At 40.7% G+C, this 7,172-nt stretch overlaps 1 pseudogene; it reads right to left on the bottom strand.

The window, feature by feature from the left end:
• Positions 1 to 624: 624 nt before the first annotated feature.
• LOC109371505 (elongation factor 1-alpha 1 pseudogene) lies at positions 625 to 2,452 on the bottom strand (annotated as a pseudogene).
• Between the last annotated feature and the right edge of the window lie 4,720 nt (positions 2,453 to 7,172).

The raw sequence follows: 7,172 nt of genomic DNA, 5'->3' as shown, positions 1-7,172 counted from the left end.
TATATATATATATATATATATTCACTTTTAGTTGACATACAATATTATACAACATCAGCTTCAGGTGTACAGTGCAGTGATCAAGCCTCTTCCCGATACATGATGCAGTCTCCCTAGCAAGACATGTGACCATCTGACACCCTATAAAATATGTACAACATTATTAATTATATTCCTCGAACTGTCTTTTATGTCCCTGTGGCAATATTGTAGTTACGTATTTATGCTGTCTAATCCCTTCCCCTTCTCCCTCATCCCCACCCCCCAACAAGCAACCATCAGTTTTCCCTCTATATCTCTGAGACCACTTCTGTTTACTTTCCAGAGAAAGAAAATACCATATGATTTCACTTATATGTTGAATCTAAAAAACTGAATGAACATGAAATACACATTTTTTAGAATTAGTTTCAGCTGTACAACACAGTGCAATAGTTATACTTTTTACCCCTCTAAGTGACAATGCCCCTCCCACAATCCGCCGCCCCATTTCCACCCCCAACATTGTAATTATTAACCAGCCTTACTATTAAACTTAAATGGCCAATTGAGCCAAACAGTTCTGAGGCTGTTCTTCCACCACTGATTAAAACTGGGGTGGCAAGCATTGGGGATAATATTCATTTAGCCCTCTGAGCTGCTTGGGCAGACTTTGCTGGCTCCAGCTGCCTTCTTGTCCACTGCTTTGATGACACCCGCAGCAACTGTCTGTCTCATGTCACAAACAGAAAAATGGCCCAGAGATGCTTTCAACACACATGGACTTGCCAGGAACCATATCAATGATGGTAGTATCACCAGATTTCAAAACCTTTGGGCCATCTTCCAGCTTTTTCCCAGAACAATGATCAATCTTCTCCTTCAGCTCAGCAAATTTGCAAGCAATGTGAGCTGTGTGACATTCAAGCACAGGCGTGTATCCGGCACTGATTTGACCTGGATGGTTCAGGATAATAACCTGAGCCATGAAGCCAGCTGCTGCCATTAGTGGGTCATTTTTGCTGTCACCAGGCACATTGCCACGATGAACATCTTTGATAGACACATTCTTGACTTTGAAGCCCACATTGTCTCCAGGATAAGCTTCACTCAAAGCTTCATGGTGCATTTCAACAGACTTTACTTCAGTTGTAACATTGACTGGAGCAAAGGTAGCCACCATACCAGGTTTGAGAACACCAGTCTCCATTTGGCCCACAGGGACAGTACCAATACCACCAATTTTTTAAAAATAAATTTAACTTTGAATAAGTGACATTCTTTTTTTTTAATTTTTTTAAATTGGGGAATTGGGGGATGGGAACAGCACTGGGGAATTGGGGGAAGGGGAACAGACAAGTTGCTGTCTTTTTGTTCTTCAGTCTAGTTGTGGAGGACGTTGCTTCACTGGCCCAAGTTGGCACCGTCATTGCGCTCTTCCTGGGTGAGGCAGATCAGTCACTGGCTTCTGGACGACCGCTCACGCTGGCAGCTGGCTACACACGGTAGCCCATGGCAACCCACTGCAGCAGGGGCTGCAGCCTACGCCGTCACCAGTGACTCAGGCAGCCCAGCTCCAGGTTGAGCTGTTGTTCAGCATCTTAGCTGTAGAGGACAGTGTCACTGGCCCTCATATGTGGGATCCGAACCGGGACCCTCTGGTGTCCCAAGCCAGCTCTTAACCAACGCGCTGCTTGGCCGGCCCAATACCACCAATTTTGTAGACATCCTGGAGGGACAGACACAAAGGTTTGTCAGTTGGAAGAGCTGGTGACAGGATGTAATCCAGAGCTTCAAGCAGTGTGGTTCCACTAGTATTGCCACCTAGATGCGCCACTTTCTATCCCTTGAACCAAGGCATGTTAGCACTTGGCTCCAGCATGTTGTTTCCATTCCAACCATAAATTGGCACAAATACTAATGAGTCAGGGTTATAGCCATGTAGGTGCTGACTTCCTTAATGATTTCCTTGTATCTCTTCTGACTGTTGGGTGACTCAGTGGAATCCATTTTGTTAAAACCAAGAATAAGTTGTTTCAAACCCAGTGTGTAAGCCAGGGGGGCATACTCATGGGGGCTGCCCTTCTTGGAGATATCTGCTTCAAAAACACCAGCACCAGCAGCAACAATCAGGATAGTACAGTCAGCCTGAAACGTGCCTGTAATCATGTTTTTGATAAAATCTCTGTGTCCTGAGGCATCAATGATGGTCACATAATACTTGCTGGTCTCAAATTTCCACAGGGAGGTATCAATGTTGAAACCATGCTCAAGTTCAGCTTTTGGTTTATTCAAGACCCAGGCACACTTGAAGGAGCCCTTTCCCATTTTAGCAGCCTCCTTCTCAAAAATTTTGATGGTTCTTTTGTCAATCTAACCACATTTGTAGATCAGATAACCAGTAGTGTTAGATTTGCCTGAATCTTACATGTCCAATGATGATGATGTTTATATGAGTCTTTTCCTTTCTCATTCTGGCTTAGATTTAGCAGTGGTTTTCATGACACCTGTGTTCTGGCTGCAAAACTGTTGTGACAAAGCTCCAGGATTGTACTTCTTAATTCTACCCTATTTTTACCATTGGGTCAGTAAGATCTCACTTACTCAGCACTTCTATATACCCAAGAATTAAGGTTCTTTCTACCTGGTCATCTAGGCACAATCTGAATTTTCAGTAGATGGCAAGAATTAGGTCACATTCATCATCACATTTTCAGGGCCTTCATTGGCTTATATTTCACTAATTTGTAAAATAGAAAAAAGAACCTCATGTGGCAAATGTATGCCCTTAGGCTTAAGGCTTAATGTGAGAATCATGGGCTGGATTTCAAACCCTGTTTTCTCTCTTGGTTGGTCACCTTGTACAAGGCACAGGGCTGTACAACCCTGCTTTGTAACTGTGTGCATCTTGCACAGAAGTTTGCACAAGGCAGGCAGTAGATACATGTGGACAGGAAATGTATAAGGAACATCTAAATTTAACTAAATTCCAAGCCATGCCTTCATAATTTAGGGTAGTTTCCTCTTTCCTCCTGTCTTTTTAAACAGAAGTCTGTTTTGGTGAATGAGTCATATGTGCCTTGATTTGCATACCCACTAGTACCCGATAGCTATGCTACCTCTGTTACTTGGCAGCTTTTAAAACCCTGGATAAGCTCTTCAATTAAAGCTTCCACATTTGTAAAATAGAAACCCTATTTACTTAGTCTCCTGTGAAAGTTAAAGAAAATTAGGTATAAAGCATCTAAAAAAGTATTTGGCATCTTATAGTATCAATACATACATGCTACCTTCTTTCACTATATCTCCTTTAACTTACTTTTTCCACTTACTTGGATAGCTTTTTTCTTCTGGAAAGAATAGGGCCTGAAACTGTTGAAATTTGTTCTCTTCTGTCAGGTGAAAATTATAATAATAGTTAATATTTTTAAGTGTTAATATATCTAGGCACTATTCCAAACCCTTCCATGTATTATCTCATTTAAGCTTACAATAGCTTTGTGAAATAGAAACTGAAATGGTTACTGGTTTACATTTGATTAAATAAATCCAAGACAGGGTAACACTCTAATTTACACAGATAACTATTGGCTGAGAGAGACTGAAATTTAGCCAGTCTCACTCTAGAGGTCTCATTCTTAACTACTCAAATTACACTGTTTGTCAGGGCATCCCTGGTCATCACAAGTTAATGTTTATACTTGTTAACATTTTCATGTATCCTTTAAAACTTCTCTGCTGTGATCAAACAGAACATAACACTATATACAAAGAATGCAGTCCTAGAATTCAACATGGGTTCATTGGCGAGGTGGCATGTTGTTGCATTTTAGATGCTGGCTTCTGGCTTCTGAGTTCCTAATTTCCTGAATTTTTTTGCTGTGGGACTTTGGGCAAGCTGCATTACTTCCATCACCCTTCATGCCTCAGTTTCTCCATGTGTTGATGGGAGTTGATGGGAGTAAAAAAATATAATTAGCTTTTTTTTGGTGTGGATTAAATTTTGTAATACATGTTTTACAAAAGTACTTTGAGGATTACATTACAGAAATGGTGGAGTGAGATGAGCTTCTTAAAATCTTCCCTGGAATTTACAACAAATTGAACAATTGTAATTCCACTCCCTGTGCAGCAGACAGGCAAGATGAAGAGACTTGTAATTGAAATCATCTAAAGGTAGGAAAATTGGGCAAGTGGGGGAGGAAGGTGGGGGGAAGTGCTGAGACATGGGACGTGTGCAGGATGCAGATCAAAGCTCTGAGCTCCCTGCATCCCGAAACCACCGCAGTCACAGGAGAGGGAAGAATTCAGGCTGCTATCACTCCCCTTATGGCCCACAGTCCCACCTGAGGGATCCGCATATAACACGGCTGAACCCAATGCTCACGACAGAGACCTCAGAGCAAAGACTGAGGGAAGAAGGGTGAAAACAGCAGTTTAAGCCCTCATTCCCAAGCAGAGGATAGAAGGCATAGGCACGGAGCCTAGCCACCCCCTCCCCACCCTCCCAGAGCTCACACCACCCCCACCTGCCCAGTGCTAGAAGGGGAACAGTAGCAGTGTCAGACCAAAGAACAGAGTATTTGCAGTTCTGAGAACTGCGGCCCCACAACGACGGACTCGCGGCCCAAATATAATAGTTCTGGCAAAGGAGAGGGAGACTTAGGTGCAAAATTGACTGTGCTGGTGGATGCCAACATTGTTCAGAGCTAGCTCTCACAACCCACTCCGCCCCTACCCTCACTTATATGGGCAGATCCCTGCAGAGCAGTGGAAACACACAGGCTCTGAATCTGGTTGCAGGAAAAGCTTTGGGACTCAGAAGCACCCCACATTTCCCCACGGAGGTGGTGCCTTCAGACCCTGATGACCTGCTCACAGAGGAGAAGCCGACCTTCCAGGGAATCCCACCATCATGTGAGAAGCCAGAACAATTCAAGAGAAAACACAACACTACAGCATGAGAGAGAATAAAGGGCTGCAGTGGGAGAGAAAATAAAGCATTCCACCAACACCAACTGAAAAGCAAAAAAAAGATCTGTTCTCATTAAGCTGTTGCAGAACCCACTCCTGTAGATACATAGAAAGAGAAATAATAATTCATTAATTGCCATGAATCACCATGATAACAAGGCAGCTGAGAAAGAAAATGAGAAATCTCCAGAATGAACTTAAAGACATGGAAATATGTGACTTAAGTGACAGAGAATTCAAGATTGCAGTTTTGAAAAAAACTCAACGAGATGCAAGATAACACAGACAAGCAGTTTACTAAACTCATACACAATCAAAGAACAAAAAGAACATTTTACCAAAGAGATTGAAAATTTTAAAAAGAGCCAAATAGAATTTCTGGAGATTAAGAGCTCAATAAAAGAAATGAACAATGAACTAGCCAGCTTCGGCAATAGAGCTGACCAGATGGAGGAAAGAATCAGTCACATGAAAGATAGAAATCTGAAAATGACACAGATGGAAGAAGCTAGAGATTTGAAAATTAAAAGAAATCAAAGAATTCAGGGCCAGCCGAGTGACCCAGTTGGTTAAGAGCTCGCTCAAGAGTTTGAGCTCTGACCAACAAGGTCGTTGGTTAGATTCCCAGCCCGAGCTGAGGTGGCGCTGAGCAGCCAACAGGGGGCAAGATGGCTCAGCTAAAAAAACCCCAAAGAAATCAAAGAAATCTACTAGAACTTTGTGACTCAATCAGAAAAAACAATATAAAAATAATGGGCATACCAGAAGGAGAAGAAAGGGAGAAGGAAACAGAGAGTATATTCAAACAAATAGTTGATAAAAACTTCCCAAACTTGTAGAATGAACTGGATACTTGAACCCAAGAAGCAAATAGAACACCTAATTCCCCCAGTCTCACCAGGCCTTCTCACCAGGCACATCGTATTGAAGCTGTCAAAAATTAACGACAAAGAAAGAATCCTCAAGTCAGCCAGGGGTAAAAAGTTGGTAACCTGCAAAGGAAAGCCCATTAGATTATCATCAGATTTTTCAGCAGAAACTCTACAAGCCATGAGGATATAGAATCAAATATTCAAACTATTGAAAGAGAGAAATTATGAGCCAAGAATAATGTATCCAGCAAAGATATGCTTTAGATATGAAGGAGGAATAAACATATTTTCAGACATACAGAAGCTGAGGGAATTTTCTAACATGCCACTGGCACTACCAGAAATACTGAAGGAGGCTATTCGACCTGAAACAAAAAAACAAAAAATACAAAACAATGAGTAGTATTAAGAACAGATAGGCAGAAGCAGGAAATAGCAACCACTACACCAAATAGGACACTATACACTTAAATGTAATATACATGGTAAAGAAGGGAGAAAAGGGACTTAAAAAAAGAGGAAAAAGACAACTTGCTATTGTAACGCAGAAATCAACTCACAGCATAAATAGGCATAATTTTTGACAACAAAAACATAAAAGAGGAGAGAGTAAAGGTCTGAACAGGCAAAAGAGAGTAGACAAAAAAAAGCATGCTGAAAAAAATGGAATACTGTAAATATGAAACTTTCTTTTACATAAACTTAATGGTAACCACTCAAAAAATAATCCAGAACTGAAATATATAATATAATAAAAGAAGAAACAGAGGAAAAAAATCATGGAATACCACCACACTGAAATGACAGCAAGAAAAAGGCAAACAAACAATTGAGACACAGTCCTACCAGAAAACCATAGATAGATTGATAAGAAATCCTCATATATCAATAATCACCCTAAATGTAAATGGATTGAAGTCTCCAATAAAAAGGCACAGAGTAGCATATTGGATTAAGAAACAAAACCCAACAATATGCTGCCTCCATGAGACATATCTCAGCTACAAGGACAAATATAGACTCAAAGTGAAATTGACACTCCAAGTAAATAGTATTCATAGAAAAGCAGGTATAGCCATACTGACATCAGAAGAAACAAACTTCAGGATAAAAAAGAAAACAAGAAACAAACATGGACATCTTATTATGATACAACAAAAAAACACAACAGTCATCAATATTTATGCCCCCAAACAGGGAGCACTGAAATATACAAAGTAACTACTAACAGGACAAAAGGGAGAAATTGACCAAAACACAATTATAGTAGGGACCAAAATACATCATTGACAGCTATGGATAGATCATCCAAACAGAAAATAAATAAAGAATTATCATCCCTAAATG

Source organism: Hipposideros armiger, unplaced genomic scaffold (assembly GCF_001890085.2).
Source record: "Hipposideros armiger isolate ML-2016 unplaced genomic scaffold, ASM189008v1 scaffold_575, whole genome shotgun sequence".
In the NCBI taxonomy this organism is placed as follows: domain Eukaryota; kingdom Metazoa; phylum Chordata; class Mammalia; order Chiroptera; family Hipposideridae; genus Hipposideros; species Hipposideros armiger.
The sequence above is the reverse complement of the archived record's forward strand: the minus strand, read 5'-3'. Positions and strand labels throughout refer to the sequence as shown.